General features: G+C 43.4%; 1 protein-coding gene across 1 annotated transcript in view; it reads left to right on the forward strand.

Moving 5' to 3' along the window:
* The window catches only part of C11H19orf47 (chromosome 11 C19orf47 homolog), an 88,265-nt gene that overhangs the window by 7,621 nt on the left and 60,413 nt on the right, over positions 1-20,231 (forward strand). Inside the window, exon 2 of the mRNA XM_030220152.1 lies at positions 16,306-16,372. The gene's annotated coding sequence lies outside the window, so the exon portion shown is untranslated. The remainder of the gene's footprint in view (positions 1-16,305; positions 16,373-20,231) is intronic.

Genomic DNA, 20,231 nt, shown 5'->3' on the forward strand with positions numbered 1-20,231 from the left:
CCTCATCACACAGGACGAAGGGGCGCTTCTGCATCCCAACCTCCAGTCTCTGGCTCTCACGGCCTGGATGTTGAGAGCGTAGACTTTGCCTCTTTGGGTCTGTCAGAGGGTGTCTCCCGCATCTTGCTTGCTTCCAGGAAAGATTCCACTAAGAGGAGTTACTTCTTTCTATGGAGGAGGTTTGCCATCTGGTGTGACAGCAAAGCCCTAGATCCTCGCTCTTGTCCTACACAGACCCTGCTTGAATACCTTCTGCACTTGTCTGAGTCTGGTCTCAAGACCAACTCTGTAAGGGTTCACCTTAGCGCAATTAGTGCATACCATTACCGTGTGGAAGGTAAGCCGATCTCAGGACAGCCTTTAGTAGTTCGCTTCATGAGAGGTTTGCTTTTGTCGAAGCCCCCTGTCAAGCCTCCTACAGTGTCATGGGATCTCAATGTCGTTCTCACCGAGCTGATGAAACCTCCTTTTGAGCCACTGAATTCCTGCCATCTGAAGTACTTGACCTGGAAGGTCATTTTCTTGGTGGCAGTTACTTCAGCTCGTAGAGTCAGTGAGCTTCAGGCCCTGGTAGCCCAGGCCCCTTACACCAAATTTCATCATAACAGAGTAGTCCTCCGCACTCACCCTAAGTTCTTGCCAAAGGTAGTGTCGGAGTTCCATCTGAACCAGTCAATTGTCTTGCCAACATTCTTTCCCCGTCCTCATTCCTGCCCTGCTGTACGTCAGCTGCACATTGGACTGCAAAAGAGCATTGGCCTTCTATCTGGAGCGGACACAGCCCAACAGACAGTCCGCCCAATTGTTTGTTTCTTTTGATCCCAACAGGAGGGGAGTGGCTGTGGGGAAACGCACCATATCCAATTGGCTAGCAGATTGCATTTCCTTCACTTACGCCCAGGCTGGGCTGGCTCTTGAGGGTCATGTCACGGCTCACAATGTTAGAGCCATGGCAGCGTCGGTGGCCCACTTGAAGTCACAGAAGGCAAAAGTAGAGACTAATAGACGATTCACCACTGGAGACGTGAGTCCAACAGTCTTTATTATATCAGAGATAGCGACCCGACACAGGCCGTGTTTCGACGCTAAAAAGCGTCTGCATCAGGGGTCAATAAATACACCAAGTAATGAATGCTTAACGAAGAGTCCTACTTGTATATGTGTTGTCAACTCACTGATCACGTAGCACCAAACAGAATATGCTGGATACACTTGAAGTCAGCCACTATTGAAGAGATTTGCAAAGCTGTGACGTGGTCATCTGTCCACACATTCACATCTCATTACTGCCTGCAGCAGGATACCCGACGCGACAGTCGGTTCGGGCAGTCAGTGCTTCAGAATCTGTTCGGGGTTTAGAATCCAACTCCACCCCTCTAGGCCCAATTTTTATTCTGTTCCAGGCTACACTCTCAGTTAGTTGGATAAGTTGTTAGGTCAATCTCAGTTATGTCCTCGCCGTTGCGAGGCCCAATTGACCATGTTTGTTGTTTTGAGTGAGCCTGGGGGCTAGGGATACCCCATCAGTGAGAACAAGCAGCCTGCTTGTCCTCGGAGAAAGCGAATGCTACATACCTGTAGAAGGTATTCTCCGATGACAGCAGGCTGATTGTTCTCACAAACCCGCCCGCCTCCCCTTTGGAGTTGTGTCTTCCCTTGTTTTGTCTTGCTACATATGGGACTGACGAACACGAGCCGGTTTGGGCGGGAAGATGGCCGCGCATGCGCATCGGCGCGCGAGGACTAGCAAAGGCCTTTGGTAGATCTCTTTGCATCTCAAGCCAACCACAAAGGCCTTTGCTAGTAAAGTGTTCCGATTGGAGGGGCTGCCGTGGACGTCACCCATCAGTGAGAACAATCAGCCTGCTGTCCTCAGAGAATACCTTCTACAGGTATGTAGCATTCGCTTTATGCAGGTATGCATCTTTCAAGTCCAGGGACACTATCCAGTCCTTCTTGAATGTTAAGGTAGGACTTTCCCCAACAAATCCATCCTTAATCTTTCCCTCTTTATATGTTGATTGAGGTCCCTCAAATCCAATATCAGATGCAAATCCCCTTGGAAACCAGGAAGTACCTTCAAGTACCTTGAATAAAACTCTGAATTTACCTCCTGACAAGGCACCTTCTCAGTGCATTCTTTTCTAAGAGATGATCCACTTCAACCAAAACTTTCAAATGTACTGAAGGAGAAGGGCAAAATCGGAGTTTTACAAACCTTGGAAAAGATGTGAAAATTATTCTGTACCCCTCCCGTACAATGCTTTAAAATCCATATCTGTTGTGATAGCTTCCCAGTTTGCAAGAAAAAAGGGATAAGCAACCCCCTGCCAAAACACTGGAATAGTCAAAACCTCGCTTCTGCTGTTGGGGTAAGGCCTTCTGAGTCATCCTATCCCTCACCCTGACAGGCTGAACAGAATGCTGCTGCTACTGCTGATATGACATCTCTTGAAAGGAATATTATATTTAGAATAATTAAAATAGGGTCTTCTACGATAACTATAAGACCCCTTGCGCAAGAAACCTCCAACTTGGTCAAGAGCCTCCATAGAGAGAGTGTGTACGGTTGTACGGTTATCCTTAAAAAGAGATACAATTTCCTGTACCTTGTCAGTAAACAAAGTCTGACCAGAACAAGGGGCATCAGCTATGCGTTTACACAAATCCCCTCTCAAACCTGAGACCCTCAAAAAAAGTCAGCCGCCTTGCAGCAACAGCAATAGCAGCCCTGCTGGATGCTGTATCAAAGGCATCATAGGAAGGTTGCAGAAGAAACTTAGCAGACCGTTGAAGCTTCTGAAAACATTTCAAAATATCAGCATCAGTAGAAGACTGTACTGACTTACTATTCCAGGTCTGTTGTGACTCCTCGGACTCCTTGCGTGAGGCCCTATAGGGATTTCAGATTCCAGTAATCATTGACAACTGATATCCGTTTCATCTCGGGTACGTTATCTTTCTATGCTTTTGTCATCAGTTTAGAGCTTAACTTGAGAGTTAGCCTAAGTGAGGCTTCAAGGCCTACTCAGAATGTTAGCTAAAGGCATCTGGGAGATTTTGCAAGCAACCCTGACCTCCTCTCGCCTTTCTTCCCCCCCCCCCCCCCCCCCCAAGTCTGATCTCTGTTGATGTCAATACAGATAGACAGGATGTCTCCCAGCCCTTTGGGCCTAGTTTACATGTCTTAACACCAGTGTTCTAGAGCAACAAAAGATACTAGAACCGGTACTCAGCACAAAAGTCTACAATTGCTAGATGACTGAAGGAGATTATCGCATAGACTTATTTGCTTGCAGGGAAGCAGGCTCCTCAGGCCTTGCAGGCTATGAGGCATACAGCAACATCCTGGGCGGAGTCTACCTTACTGTCTACGGCGGATATTTGCAAGGCATCAGAGTGGTTGACGCTGCACACCTTTGCCAAACACTACAGGTAGACATTGCGGCACCCTCTGAAGTTTTTATTTTGTGGTTTCAGGACTGTAATGCCATCCACTCTAGGGATTGCTTTCAAATATCCCACAGTTGTTATTTGACACATTTATTTGCACTGACTAAACATCTCGGAAACCTCAGGTGGGCCTCTGGAATACTGGGAAGCTATGTAATTGAAGGAGAAATTTAGGTTTTCCTGATAATTCTTTTTCTATTACTCCTTCCCACTATTCCAGAGGCCCACCTGAGGTTTCTCAGATGTTTAGTCATTGCGAATAAATGCGTCAAATAACTACTGTCACCTTGCATGGTGCTTCCTAAATATATCTCTTGTTTTTTTTACAAGTCGTCCAAACATGAGAGTTCCACACATGTTTGCTCGCCTGGTTAGTGTTAGCATAGTGAGCTGTTTAAGGTTGATTGTGTTTATTCTGAGTTTATCCTTACTGCTAAGGATTATTTACTTATTAATAAGTAAATACTGAGGAGCTGGACGGAATGCCAAGAGAATATCTCGGCTCAGTTTTCAGTTCTCTATCTCCATCTGCTGGTTGATGTTCAAAACTATGCCACAGGTTCTGAAATAGTGGTAAGGATAACTGGAAAGAAAAATTAGGTAAAATTTAATATCTTCTTTGATGATTAAGGTGATTTTTCGCAGTTATTTCTACCTTAAGGTCTGCAGATAGTCCTTGTTGGTGTCTTATGTCCACTGGCCTTTTTTTAGAGAGGGATTTGAAGCAGGATTTGGCCCTTAATTCTCTGAAGATCCAGGTGGTGTGGCCTTGTCATGTTTTCAAGAGCAGGTGCAAAGCTTCTCCATGGCAGCTCACCTTGATATGTCTTTTGCTAGGGGTCAAGCACCTTTTGACTTCCCTTTTCTTTTTGTTCCACAATGGGACTTCAGATTGGTCCCCTAGTGTCTTGGGGGAAGGGGTTCATCTTTTGAGCCATTGAAACGAGCCTTCCTTAAGGATCTTTCTCTCAAATACATAAGTATTGCCATACTGGGGCAGACCAAAGGTCCATCAAGCCCAATATCCTGTTTCCAACAGTGGCCAATCCAGGTCACAAGAACCTGGCAAGATCCCAGGCAAGACCGCAAATTTTAAACTGAAAACAATTAGAAATCTGCAGTATTTTATTCTTGTGGGCGCTGCTGCAGATAACTCGAGCAAAACTTTAGTAAAAGACCCCTATGAGTCTCTCCATGCAATGGGGTAAACCCAGGACAGGATGGATTCCCCCTGTTGAGCTAATCTGGGTTCATTTGTCAACCTTAATAAATGCTCATATGCAACCTGATACCAGCACTTCAATGTTTCCTGCTGCCATGTTTTTTTTTTTTTTTTTTTTAACTATTTTTAGCAGAACTCTCTGCTCTTATCTGTCCCAAGCGGGCTGAAAAGCTGTTAGAGTGGTAGTCTCCCCCCATTTCCACCATCTTCAATCTTGCTTTCTACAAGATCAATCCTTAAGCCAATATTTTGGCTTCTTTATTTTATTACCAAGTTTTACAATAATCCATACAGTTAACAAGGTGAGTAAGGCTGCTGTAAATCATTCAGCCTCTCCATGGTCATTTGAAATCTGTGTTTAAAACCATTATCCCACCATGCAAGTCTTCCTGATGCCATATGCTTACTCTCTGATACAAGAACACAACTTGCAAGTCTAGTGACATTTTAAACAAAAAGCGATACATGTAAATTGATACTCCTATTTTTTATGGACCCAATATTTAATAGGAATTATTTGTGCTGGAGAGGCTCCTGCCTAGTTAAATCAACGTGATTTAACCTGACCTGTATATTCACTTAACTGGACAGTGCCTGACAACCTGAGCGCCATCAGGTTAGCAGTGATTTTCAGTCCACTAACTGAATAACTAACCAAAGTTAGGAGATTAAAACGGCTGGGCACTATGCTGTATCCATAGGAGCCAACTTTTCAAAATGATTGGGGGTTATGAAAATTTTGTTCTTTTTTACAGGTGGTGTCCCACCCCCCGCCCCCAGGTACCTTAAAATCCTGTCTGCTGCAGTCTTCGCCTGGGCAGTGGCAGCGCCACTCATAGGCTGCCTGCCACCTGCACCAGGACTTCTTCTCTGAATAGTCCCCCTGTATTGTGCAAATATAAAGAGATGCAAATTTCAAAAACTGACACATTTCAATCACTAAACTATAGGTTAACAAATAAAACAAAAAATGGAAAAATATGATGATATTTTATTGGACTAAATACATTTGTCAATTAGCTTTCAGAGGCCAAAACCTCTTTCCTCAGGTCAGGATAGTATACTGCTGTTTTGGTATTCTGTTCTGACATGAGAGTTTGGTCTCCAAACATTAGTCAAAAATGTATTAAAATTAGTCCAATAAAGATATTACCTTATTTCCATTTTCTGTATTTATTAACACAGCTACCACACTACTTTATCCTAAACTAAAAATAAAGTTCATTTTTCCTACCTTTGTTGTCTGGCCATTTACTGTTTCTAATTGTGTTGGTCCAAGTCTCTTATTTCTTCTTTCCTTGATCTTAACTCTCTCTCCCCTTTCCATTCAGCGTCTACCCCCCCTCTCTCCCTTTTCCATCCAGCGTCTACCCCCCTCTCTCTCCCCTTTCCATCCAGCGTCTATTTTCTTCATCCATGTGAAGTTTTTCCCATCTTCCTTTTCCCTCATCTCCGTCAGTCAGTATGCATCTCCTTCCTCTTGCTTCCCTCCCCTCCATCCATATGCATCTCCTTCCTCTCTTCCCCTTTTCTCTCTTCCCCTTTCCTCCATCCATATGCATCTCCTTCCTCTCTTCCCCTTTCCTCCATCCATGTCCAGCATTTTTCCTCTACCTCCTCCATCTATGTACAGCATTTCTCCTCTCTCTCCGCCCCTCCATCCATGTTCATATCACTTCCCTCCCCTCCATCCATGTCCAGCATTTCCCCTCTCTTCCCTCCATTCACGTGCATCTCCTCCTCTTGTCTTCCCTCCCCTCCATCCATGTCCAGCATTTCCCCTCTCTTCCCTCCATTCACGTGCATCTCCTCCTCTTGTCTTCCCTCCCCTCCATCCATGTCCAGCATTTCTCCTCTCCCCTCTCCTCCATGTGCATCTGCTTTCTGTCTTTCCTCCACTCCATGTCCAGCATTTCTCCTCTCTCCCCTCCCCTCCACCTATGTGCATCTTCTTCCTCTGTCGTCCCTTCCCTCCATGTCCAGAATTTCTTCCCTCCATCCATGTGCATCTCCTTCCTGTCTTCCCCTCCATCCATGTACATAAAGTCTCCTCTCTCCCCTACCCTACCCTCCATCCACCCATATCCAGCAATTCTCCTCCCTCCCCTTCAATCCATGTCCTGTGACTCGCCCCAAACTCCATCTGCCCCCCCCCCCATTTTCAGCCCCCCCAATTCCAGTTCCAACCCCAGCCCGACCTGTCCGCCCTCTTCTCCCACAGCAGCCCTCCTTGCCTTCCTGCCGCCTAGCGTTTAAAACCGATTTTACCTCAAGTCGCGGCGGCAGTGAAAGCAGCGGGCTCGCCTTCAGCCTTCCCTTCTCTCTCAGCAGCCCGCCCTCACGGAAACAGGAAATGAGGGCGGAAAGGGAAGGCTGAAGGCGAGCCTGCTGCTTTCACTGCCGCAGCGAATTGAGGTAAAATGAGTTTTAAACGCTGGGCGGCAGGAAGGCAAGGAGAGCTGTTGTGGGAGAAGAGAGCAGGCAGGTCAGGCTGGGGTTGGAACTGGAACTTCCGACGTGTTCTGGTTGGGTAACGAGTTGCAAAAATGTTAGAGGTGCTCGAGCACCCACGGAGTCAGCGCCTATGCAGTAGACAATTTGTGCTGTTTCAGGAGCTGCGCAAAGGAGAAGCGTGGCCTCTTAATGCTTCCAGTGCATGCTGGCTTTAGTTGATGATAGAGGCAACTTATGTTGGCGCAAAGTGGTCCCACGAGAGCTACAGGTACACTCCGCTTGCGCACAGGTGTCTTCGTGTGAGGAAGCTAGGTGATTTTTACCAGAGGATATCTGTAGACCAGCAACAGTCTGCTGTACTCTTTCATGAATGATTACAAGATTTTATATACTGGCAAGAGACAATGTTGCCTTTGGCAGGACAGTTATTCAAGGTGGAAGTCCTGCCCATTAAGGGACTGCTTTTGTACATCCTGTCATTTGGACTGTTATAGTAGGATTTCAAGGAAAGGAAATTACCAGGAATGAGTACATTTCACCATATCATTGTCTTAACAGTCCTCTAATTAAACAAAAATGAGAAATAAAAAAGGAAAAGTAATTGTTGAGTACTAGTTTCCATTGGAATTTTATTTTGATTTATCACTGGTTGGTTGTTGAAGAATTGGCCATGAGAAAGGCTTAAAGATTAGAGGATTGTTTCAATGCTTTGCCTGGAAGGGGTGCTAACACTTTAATCAGTGTGATGCTTAGTTCTGGAGGGTCCACTGAAGGATGTGTTTTTAATAGATCTTTGGAATTGGAGAAGGGTGTCTGTGGTCCGTCGTCATGAAAAAGGTAACAGAAGAGCTGGAAAGCTGCAGGCTGGTAAACTTTACCTCTGTGGTTGAGAAAGTAATGTAGATGCTGTTGAAGGAAAGCTACAGTTCAGTGGGTTGTAAAATCAGAGGTATCTTGGTTTTATCAAAGACTGAGCTATACTTGAACATATCTGATTTCAGCAAAGCTTTTGATATTTTTTCTTATGAGGCTCATGAATAAATTGAGCAGCCCTGAGGTGTATCCCAAGGTATTGAAGGGGATTAGAAATTGATTGGTTGACTGATAGATGACAGAGTAGGATAAATGGAACTCATTCAGAGTAGAGAGCAACAAGGGAACAGGGTTAGCGGAAATCCTACGGGGATCCCCTCCAGGTCCGCAGGTATCCCGCAGGGATTGACACAGGTCCTGCAGGGCTCCTGTGGAAGTGTAGTGCCAGGCCAGCCTGCCTATCCTTTCCTTGTGTTTCTAAGCTAGTTTAGCAATTTATAATAGCACTAAAAAAATAGATATGGATGATAGCATTGAAATCAACATAAACATTGAGAGGGGAAGTTGATCAACATGGGCTACTGTTAAGTTGGGTTATTTTTGTACAAGGGGATGGGTGGGGATGGAGGAGATTACTTGTGGGGATGGGTGAAATTTCTGTCCGTGTGTAACTCTCTAATTCAGAGGAAAGAAAGGCGAATAGTGGAGTGCATTAAGGATTAGATGATAATAGCTTGAATAATTTGGTAAGAACAGAAATTCTAGTGTGTAGTAGAACTCCACTGCTAGTACTGCCTGCCTCTCTTGACTTGGCTTTAGCATTTATCCTGTTGAGAACCCAAATGAAAAGTTTGAGAGTAATGTTAGTTTCTCTCCTGTCAATGAAGTCTTTTTTTTTTTTTTTTTTTTTTTTCTTTTTTCTTCCCCCTAACCACCTTGATTTTTGGCTGCATCTTTGTGGGCAGTTTAAAAATAATTCTTGGTATTAGGGTAAAGGGGCATGGATTTGATATACCATGCACTCCTGTTTATTTATTTGCTGCATTTGTACCCCACATTTTCCCACCTGTTTGCAGGCTCAATGTGGCTTACACTATGTTGCAAAAGGTATAATCATAAACAGAGTAAGAGGTATGGTCTAATTTAACATATTACTGTTAAGTGCAAGGCCTCCGGACTGAAGCTTCACTTCCACGTAATCGGAGCATGCACATAACAGAATTGACCATATTCAAATCATTATTTCATTAACCACACAGAGCCAGTATAGCACAACTTATTCATTACTGTTATTGGACAGTCAACAATTTTCCTTTCATGCTAAACGTAAGGTAGACAGTTTTTTTAGATCAATAAAACATAAAATAAAAACTTGTTATTCACAATTAGCGTCAAGTAGGAGAAAACAAATCTGTAATAGTTTTCTGTACAATGTTTTGTCACCTTTCTGTTTGTGTGCCATTCCTGTTGTAGCTGCTTAAGACTGTGCCATTTAGTTTCACATTTTTTTCAGCTTTTGAGCCCACCTAGTCTCCTTTCCATTTGTGTACCGCAGTTGCTCAATTGCATAGGCAAGGAAGGAAAGGAGGAAAGGGCAGGGAACCAGCACCCTCCCTCATTCACCTCCACAGCATCGCATAAGCCAGTGAGGGGGAGAGAGACAGGACTGCCCCTCTCAACCTCATTGACTCCCAGCTCGTGATGTACAAGAGCTGCATGGCGCGGCAGTTGTACATTACAAAGCTGGGAGTCAATGAGGTTGGAGGGGTGGTCCTGTCTCTCCTCTCTCTCTTTCTCTCTCTCTCTCTCATTGGCTCACAGCGTTGTGATGCGCAGCTGCCTGGATCACATGGCATTTGCACATCACAGGGATGGGAATGAATCAGAGAGGGTGCTGGTTCCCCACCATTTCCCTTAGAGAGTGAACCTAAACGAAGTGATGTTGTCAAACAGGCTGTTTAAAGCATTGGACTTAAGCAGAGCATGCGCTTATGGCTGGTGTGCATAACTGTAGTAAGCTGACATAGCATTGAATGAGAAAATTTGGGATTGTAACTTTCCATTGCAGATAAACAGAGTGTGTGCTTATCCAATGTGCACTTAAGTAGGGTGTACTGTACTGCCTGTGGTACAAGCAATGCAGTTTCAGGTATTGTCCCTAATGGGCTTCAAATTTGCATTATTGTACTTGAGTGTTAACGGACTTGCCCAGGGTCAGAAGGAGCTGCAGCAGGAATTGAACCAAGTTCCCCAGGTTCTCAGCCCACTGTACTAACCATTAGGCTACTCCGTACATTTGGTTTATTCTAATTCTTTATTTTTTAGGCCTGTCTTCATCTGTGTTTAATGCATTGCACTTGATTCATAAATCTGCTACTCATTTGCTTTCGGTTTGGGCATATTGAATCAGATTCTTTCTTCACTGTATTTTCAAAATAATTTTATTTGTATCCCAAATAACATATACAGTGCAATCCAAAAAGAAGACAAGGAACCTGTAAATATACTAGCTGCTGACTTGAATCACTTACCCAACTGTACCCACCCCTCCCCCACCATGCTCTTCCTCCATCTCTAGCACCAGCACCAAAATCAGGGGAGACATGATAGAGGTATCTCTCTATATAAAACGCACCTCCAACGTTCTAATGAAGCCTCTCTTAGCCAACATTCTAAAAGTGAAGGGGGTGAGATCGCTTTGTGTCTGCCCCGCCCACGCGTCAAACGTGATGACGTCGAGGGCGGAGCAATGACACTCAACCAATCGCATCGCTCGGCAGCGAAGCGTCAGGGAAGGAGGCGGCGCTCCCGACGTCTAGCCTTCCCTTCGCTGTGTTCCGCCTTCTTCTGACGTCAAGGATGACGTCAAAAGAAGGCGGAACACAGCGAAGGGAAACCTAGACGTCGGGAGCACCGCCTCCTTCCCTGACGCTTCGCTGCCGGAACCGCCACGCAGGTAAATTTAAAAAGAAGAAAAAAAAAACACGCATGTTGGGGGGAGAGAAGAGGGTGGCCAGTAAAGTACAACAATGGGAGCGGGAGGGCAGGGGAGAAACGACAGCATGGATGCGAAGGGGGGGTGGGAGAAGAGGGCGGCCCAGGCTGGGACATGGGAGAGAGAGGAGCATGGATGCAAGGGGGGGTCATGGAAGGGAGAGAGGGAACTTGCTGGAAAAGGATGAATGGAGGCGGCAGAGGACAGAGGAGCATGGATGGCCATGGATTGGGAGGGCAGGGCTCAGGGAGAGAGGGGAATTGCTGGATAGGGATGAATGGAGGGGCCAGGTGACAAAGGAGCATGGATGGGCATGGATTGGAAGGGCAGGACTCAGGGAGAGGGGAATTGCTGGATAGGGATGAATGGAGGGGACAGATGGGCATGGATGCATATGGATTGCAGGGCAGGGCTCAGGGAGAGAGGGGAATTGCTGGAAAAGGATGAATGGAGGGGGCAGGGCACAGATGGGCATGGATTGGGAGGGCAGGGCTCACACTCTCTCTCTCTCATATACAATGTCTCTCTGACTCTCACTCTCTCACACTGTATCACATTCATTCTCTGTGTGCCACACAGTCACTCACACACTCGCTTGGTCTCATACACTCACTCTCACAGAGAATCTGTGTCTCACACACACTCTCTCTCTCGCCCACACACACACACTCTCTCTCACACTGTCTCACATACACACTTGCACACACTCTCATTCTCACACACACACTCTCTCACAAACACACTCACACCCATACTCACTCTCTCACACACTCACACTTTCGCTCTGACTCTCAAACAGTCACTCTCACATACACTCTCCCAAACATACACACTCCGAGGAAAACCTTGCTAGCGCCCGTTTCATTTGTGTCAGAAACGGGCCTTTTTTACTAGTATAAAATAATGAGTGCAGTGGAACCAGGTGGATGTGAAGCATCTGTTCACGCTTTCCAAAAATACTAGGACTAGGGGGCATGCGATGAAACTACAGTGTAGTAAATTTAAAACAAATCAGAGAAACCTTTTCTTCACCCAACGCATAATTAAACTCTGGAATTCGTTGCCGGAGAATGTGGTGAAGGTGGTTAGCAGAGTTTAAAAGGGTTAGACGGTTTCCTAAAGGACAACTCCATAAACCACTACTAAATGGATTTGGGAAAAATCCACAATTCCAGGAATAACATGTATAGAATGTTTGTACGTTTGGGAAGCTCGCCAGGTGCCCTTGGCGTGGATTGGCTGGTGTCGTGGACAGGATGCTGGGCTCGATGGACCTTGGTCTTTTCCCAGTGTGGCATTACTTATGTAAATATCAAGCTTCTTGCAGTTGGTGATTATGGACTGCATATATAGATCCCAAACAGAAAGATAATCCTTTTTCTCTTTTTTTCCCCAGAAGTACCTACCCCCCTTGCTTCCCAGTGGGCCAGGTTATGAACACAAGCTCTCCATGTCTAAAAAGACGGAGGTTTAGGGTTCAGCCAAGAGCACATTATATAATTCCCCCACCACTATTAATTTTCAGATTAACGATTTTTGTTTTCTCCACCATCTCCGATCCAGCAGTTGGATCAAGCAAGTTGAGTTCCACAGGCATTTGGACTCTGCTTTAGCACTATACCTGAGTAGCCTTTTATCTCAGACCAAATATGTATAATAACAAGGCATACCACAACGAACCATAATAGGAACTGCAGCGCATCACCATTTACCTGATATTCTGAATGTTATCTCTCTATACCTGATTGCTTAATTCTATTATGTCATCCATGTTCTTTATGTAATACCAATTGTATCTTTTACTCTGGTATGGCGAATGCCATGACGGAACATTGTAAGCCACATTGAGCCTGCAAATAGGTGGGAAAATGTGGGATATAAATGCAACAAATAAATAAACGTACAGTCCCACACTGCATGTTGAAACTTTTCTCCTCTAGTACATGATACAGAGGGGCGTGGTGCTCCTCCCTGCCTGGAACAATTTGTGCCTGTATGAAGCATGCTCTGTGGATGACACAAAACAATCACTCCCTTAGCTTCATGCTTTGGATCAGCTGGGTATTCTTTTGATAGAGAAAGCTACATTCCACTCTGAGTAATTTCCCCAGAGCCAACTCCCATCTAGCCTTCACTGTTGCAAATTCTCTTCGCCCCCTAAATTTTGAATAGCTTTAAAAAGACCTGAAATAGTTACTTTCCTGTGCAACCGAGTCAAAAAACAAACAAACAACCACCCTTTTAATTTCTCTCCCAACTTCAAGTATCTGGGTCAAGGGATTAGATATATTGTTCAAGATGGCAAAAAGGTGAATCGGTCCCACCTTCTCACTTCTTTCTTCATTGTATTGGTTACCAATAAATTTAAATTGTTATGATTTTCAAAGTAGTCTCTCCAGAAAAATGCCCTCTTATATGCTGTATCTGCATAACAGAACTCTGTGTTTTAAAAGTGCTAGGCTTCTGCAGTTACCTAGTGCTATGTCATATTGATTGGCAGAGACAGTTAAGTCTTTTTCCATGCCTGGATCTTTTGAATGGAACAAATTGTCAGATGAAATCAGAATGTTGAACTGTTTTCTAAAGGTACAGTGGTCTGAGGCATTTGAGATTGAGAGTTGTAGCTTGAGGAACAATTTGAATAATATACTGCTAAAACTATATGCTTTATGTAACGTTTTACGTATCTTTTGTGTATTTTTACTGTAACATAGAAATGTGGATAGTTGTAATTTATTAAATTAAAATATTTATATACCACAATACCACTAACTAGCACATGGCAAGTGATGCAGATGTACCTACCTAACTGAAGCCTTAACTTTTAATTATTGCACTTTCTTGGTATTTAAATGTGAAATGTTTGAGTCAGTGATGCAGTAGTAATACTGAGTATTGTTTGTTTGAAGGTTTCCAACAACCAGGGCCGTGCCAAGGGTCTCTGGTTCCCCCCTGCAGACTATTGGTTGGCGCCCCCCTCCCCATGTGGCACAAGATGCAAAGGAAATAGGAGCTGAAAAATGGAGTGTTAGCTTTTCGTGCTTTCATGTTCACGAAATTAGTAATTTTAAAGCAGGGACAGATTTTAAAAAATACACAAAAGAACTGAAGTCTTTCTGATCTCTATATTGTTAGTTACATTATTTTATGTTTAAATCATTTTTATTGATGGTAACAGATTACACATTTCACCAAACAGAACAATTTCTCAGCTGATCAACATCTAAGCAGGTGTCTTCTTTCTATTTTTCATTTTCTCCCCACCCCCCAACCCCCAGGTCACAAGCATGCCATAAGCACAGCACAGCAAGTTTCTGTATTTCATACCTGTAATGGTAAAACCTAGTATAATAAAATGCGTTGCGTAATGTCTGGCAGGACACCTTCCACTGTGCCCCCACCTAATCGCTGCATATAACTGAGTGCCTTCTAATGTCATCAACTGCACAGGGCCCTGACTCTTGTGACCTTGTGTCTTATTCACATTATTTTAATAACATCCAAAAACTTTAGCATGCAGGAGAAAATAATTTGACTGAGTTTGTTTTATAGTTAATTTTAAAGCAGGGGCAGATTTAAAAAAGATACACAAAAGAACTGAAGTCTTTTCTGATCTCTATATTGTTAGTTACATTATTTTAATAACATCCAAAAACTTTAGCAGGCAGGAGAGCTAATTTTGGTAAACTCAACTACCGGTTGCTACTCCATTTTTCTATGAAGGCCCACTGTTCCTAGAACAATTCACAGAAATTTTCTGTGAATTGTTCTAGGAACCGTGGGCCTTCAGAAATCATTTTGATAACATTCAAAAACTTTAGCAGGCAGGAGAAAATAATTTGACTGAAAATAATCAAGATGTTTTTAGAAATAAGATGTATGAGGAAAGAGAAAAGGAAACTATCATCTATTTGCCGACAAGCAGGCCTGGCCACCTCCAAACCTTCAAGCAGAGGAGATTAGTTTCTTTCAGAAATGTGTGTGGAAGCCCTGGTACCTTCCTCTCAATACCTTAAAAAAATGGTGTGACTCACCCGCTGCATCGCAGACAGCTGACCTCCCCTCCCCAGAGGATCCAAACAGCGGCTCTCTCACTGCTCTCAGCACTCCAATGTGGTCCACAGTCGGGTCCATGGACGGAACGGCAAAACCGGGCGGCGGTCCAAATAAATCGGACAGACGTGTCACGTACACAGGGCTCCAGCGTGTGGGAAGAGCTGGGCTTGCCAAAGAACGAGCGCTGCGCGCGGGAAGGCTGCAGCAGCGCATGCCCATAGGCGCCGACGTGGTACATTTTTTTAAATACAATTGGTCTGGACAGTGCGGTGCGGCGCCCTTGAAGGCAGGCGCCCCCCTGCCGTGCTTACCCCACTTACCGGGTTTGCACGGCCCTGCCAACAACCAATATTTATAGGTAAGATGTTGTCAGACTGGTGTCCTGATTTGAACACCAACAAATCTTGGTGAAATAAGGTTACTATTAAAATCAAGTTTGTGTAAGAGAGAACAGTAAAAATTTCTCATTTGGAAGCAAATGTAAGCTTATAGATAGTTCTGCTTCGCCTTATGCAGTGCTTCTAACTTCTCAGCTCATTACACCACATTATCAACATTCCACATAGGCATTGGAAACCTCTGAGGACATCAGTAGTTACTTTGGAATTTGAAGATTTGTAAGATGGAAGACTGAGATTTCTGCTTTGGTTTGAGAGATATTAACCAAACTTTGCCCTTAAATGCAAGGCCACAGATTTCCTGCAGTTCGGTTTATCCTATTTGATAGCAAAACTGCTAAAATGCAGCCCATCTTCTGATCACCCATCAACTCTCCTAGCTTCTCAACCTTTCTCCTTTTATGATTACTCTTTTGATCTGAAGAGGAGAGTGGTTTGTTTTGTTTCTAAAAGCTAGTGAATAAATGTTTTAAGCTGATCTAATTAAATTACTTTTTAAATGTATCTTTATATTAATCTTTATTTTTGTGTATTCAAGTGGACTAACATTTTCAACAAGGGAAAGGGAATGGGATTTGATATACTTCCTTTCTGTGGTTACAATCAAAGCGGTACACAACTTTAACCGACTTCCAATGAAAAAAACAGTAGTTAATGAGAAGTAAAGGGCAGGCTTTTCTTTGTAGAATGTATTTTTTTTGCTATTAAAAAGTAATATGACTGTCAGCTGTACTAGTATTGACTTAGGCTGAGAGCAGCGGCCTTTTCTGCTGAAGTTGAAAAATTTAAGAGCATTAATGTTTTTACATCTACAAAAAAAAATTTTTTAGAACTCGAAATTACCAGTGATGCATGGCAAAGTGACTTTTTGAGAATGCAAATTATTTAAACCTGTGTTCTGGTTTTCTATGCAGTTTTCACCAAGATGCCTCATTAGCAAAAATAGCTGGATTTATAAAGTAACTGGAATGCTGAGAAGAGGTAAGAACACATTGGTTAACAACTAGGTATCTGATTATGTTTACACATTCAGTGTGTGTTATGAGCTGTTAAGTAGGTTTTATTTTTATTTATTGTTTTATATAAAAACATTTCTATTTTGCATATTCCAAAGTTCAAAGCAGATTGCAGTAATAAACATGCATAATTAAGAGGCTCATTTTGTACTCCTGCTGGAAATCTGTGTCAGATCAAAATTCTGCGCATACCTCCCCCCCCAAATCCTTTTTTTACAAAGCCATGCTGCAATGCCAGATGTGTCGGCATTACCGCACCGGCACCTGCTAGCATGACTTTGTAAACGGGGAGGGGGGGGGGGGAAGATTTTGCAAATTCTGCAAATTTCTGTGCGCAAAGGGCCCTGTTTACAAAAGCGCGTTAGCATTTTTAGTGTGTGCTAAATTTTTAGTGCACGCTAGAACTCTAGTGCGCTTTTGTAAACAGGGCCCTTAATTTGCAAAGTTCTGTAAGTTTGTCCATTTTTTTAAAGTCCTTTTTTTTTTTTTAATTGAATTTGCGATAAGGTACAAATTGCAAATAGCATGTGTACATAACAGCAAACGCTGGAATGCATAATTTAACCAATATCACAGCCCCCCTTCCTGTACACAGATACATCAATATTTTTTCCCAGCACCCACAGCATCCATCTTTTTTAAAAAAAAATTTTTACAGCCCCCGCTCTTCCTCCCTGCACTCACACATAGTATCCACTTTTTTTTTTTTTACAGTTCCCTCCCTCCCTCCCTTCATCCACACACCGTCTGTATTTTTTTCAGCTTCCCCTGCACTCAACTGTGAGGTATGAGGAGGAGCTGTATTGGGAGTATCTCGTCAGGGCAGGAAAGAAACCCACTCTTTCCTTGCTGCTGCTCTGGGCCAGTGCCTCCGCGTTTTCCAAATGGCTGCTGAGACTTCCTGCGGCAGTCTTATGAGATTACACTTGAAGTCTCGGTGGACATTTTGAAGAAGCCAGCAGTCTCAGCCAGAGAGTGGCAGCAGCGGGCATGAAAGAGCGGGGTTCTTTTCCTGCCTGCGAAAAGGCCACTAGACCACCAGGGTGTGCTCGGATAGGCCCATGGGTGGCGGGGGAACCAGCCAGCCACGATCCCTCAGAGTGCAGATTCTGCACAAAAATGTCGAATTCCGCACTCTGCAGTCACGCAGAATTCCAGCAGGAGTAATTTTCAAAGCACACAAACTTACAAAGTTACATAAGTTAGTAGGAGGAGTATTTTCAAAGCACATAGACTTACAAAATTACATAGGGGCTCATTTTCAAATCACTTAGACTTACAAAGTTCCATAGGTTACTGTGGTACTTTGTGTGTTTAAGTGCTTTGAAAATGAGCCCCTATAACTTTGTAAGTTTATGTACTTTGAAAATGAGCACCTAAGTGTTCAAGTCTGGTCGCCACATCTCAAAAGAGACAGTGGATTTAGAAAAGGTGCAGAGAAGGGCGACGAAAATGATAAAGGGAGTAGGACGACTTCCCTATGAGGAAAGGCTAAAGCGGCTAGGGCTCTTCAGCTTGGAGAAAAGGCGGCTGAGGGGAGATATGATAGAGGTCTATAAAATAATGAGTGGAGTTGAACCAGTAGAGGTGAAGCATCTGTTTATGCTTTCCAAAAATACTAGGACTAGGGGGCATACAATGAAGCTACAAAGTAGTAAATTTAAAACAAATCGGAGAAAATGTTTCTTCACTCAATGCGTAATTAAACTCTGGAGTTCGTTGCAGGAGAATGTGGTAAAGGCAGTTAGCGGAGTTTCAAAAAGGTTTGGACGGCTTCCTAAAGGAAAAGTCCATAGACCATTAAATTGGACTTGGGGAAAATCCACTATTTCTGGGATAAGCCGTGTAAAATGTTTAGTACTTCTTTGGGATCTTGCCAGGTATTTGTGACCTGGATTGGCCACTGTTGGAAATAGGATGCTGGGTTTGATGGACCTTTGGTCTGTCCCAATATGGCAATACTTATGTGCTTATGTAAGTCAACAAAAGATACATTATATAACTTACAAACATAAGACAACCTTAAACACTAAGTTGAGAGACCTGTTTCGTTTTTTTCAATTGTTTCCTGAGTTCCTGCTTTACTCTATTACATTTTAAATGACTTCTGGAATAAATGTGCTTATAGTTGTTTCCTAAATGCCAAATAAGAATCTATTTTCCTAAGCTTAAAAGGTAGTGCATTCCACAGACTAGGGCCGACTACTTGGAATGTGGAGTTCCTTAACCCAAGTAGATTAAAAGAGTGAAAGCCTAGTTACCTCAAGTAGAAATGTATCTGAGGATCTCAGTGTCCTAACTGGTTGGTAAATCTTCAAGGTAGATGTCAGAGCAGAAGGAGCTTCGTTCTTCAAAATGTTAAAAACTAATGTTAAGATCTTAAAATGAATCCACATTTTAATAGGTAACCAGTGCAGGTCAGTTAAAACGGGAGTAATATGATGAAATCTGGGGATGCTTGCTATTAAGGAGCTGCTAAATTCTGTGCTACCTGTTTTTGTCTTGGTATTTTTAAATTGCAGTTTTTCATTGTAAACTGCCTAGATGTTTTTTCAACAAACTGTATATCAAGTATAACCGAGTACACTGCAACCATGTACCTCCGTAATATTAAAATTAACTCGTATCTAAAGGGAATGGGACTTGATATACCGCCTTTCTGTGGTTTTTGCAACTACATTCAAAGTGGTTTACATAGTATATGCAGGTACTTATTTGTACCTGGGACAGTGGAAGGTTAAGTGACTTGCCCAGAGTCACAAGGAGCTGCAGTGGGAATCAAACCCAGTTCCCCAGGATCAGAGTCCATTACACTAACAACTAGTCTACTCCTCCACTATCTGTTCAAAACACTTCTAGTAGACTCCCTATAAATTTCATGTTCATTACAAGACTCTTACATGAATACATAAGGTTCTTCATAATGACAAACCACATTATCTAGCACGTTTAGTTAGTTTTCATTATAAGCCATGACTACTATACACACGACATGCTGTTGAGTTTTTTTTCTTTCTTGCCCTGTGTTTTAGAATGCTCTGCCACTGTCGTTATACATTACATCTGCACTAAAAATATACCTCAAGGTGAGATGGCCCCCTTGTTACCTCTGACCAATGGGTTCTGCAAATAGTCCAAGGGTGTTGCGCCTTAAATTGGTGTCATATTCCTCCAAGTTGTCCACAATAAACATCAAATTTCAGCTTGCAGTACTGGGCTGTGTTTGCAGAAGAACTCTTCCCTTCTACATGCCCACACGATTGAGCCTGTACCACCAGGGAAAGAAGGAAGGGGATTCTATTCCAAGTACTTCTTGGTGCCCAAGAAGTCAAGGGAATTTTGTCTCATCCTAGACGTAAGGGCCCTGAACAAATATCTGGTCAGAGAAAATTTCAGGATGTTTTCTCTGGGCACCCCACTTGCTGTGGTTCAGGCAAACAATTGGCTATGTTCTCTGGACTTTAAAGAATTCTTGCACCTACTTTCTGATATTTCCCATGTAACAGAAAGTATCTTTGATTTCAAGTAGGGAAATGCGATTACCAGTATCACATTCTGCGTTTTGGCCTCACATCTGCTCCCTGAGTATTCACTAACTGTCTTGCCATAGGGCCAGACTGCTTTCTGACTCATCTCTTGGAGCAAGGGATCTCTCTTGCATCCCAGCCCTCACAGCTTGGATTCTGAGAGCATAGAGTTGGCATATTAGCTGCATGAGGGAGTCTCCAGAGTCACGCTTGCTTTCTGAAAAGATTCCACAAAGAGGTCATATAATTTTCAGTGGAAGAGGTTTGCCATCTGGTGTGAGAACAAGACCCTGTATA

Source organism: Microcaecilia unicolor, chromosome 11, assembly GCF_901765095.1.
Source record: "Microcaecilia unicolor chromosome 11, aMicUni1.1, whole genome shotgun sequence".
Lineage (NCBI taxonomy): Eukaryota > Metazoa > Chordata > Amphibia > Gymnophiona > Siphonopidae > Microcaecilia > Microcaecilia unicolor.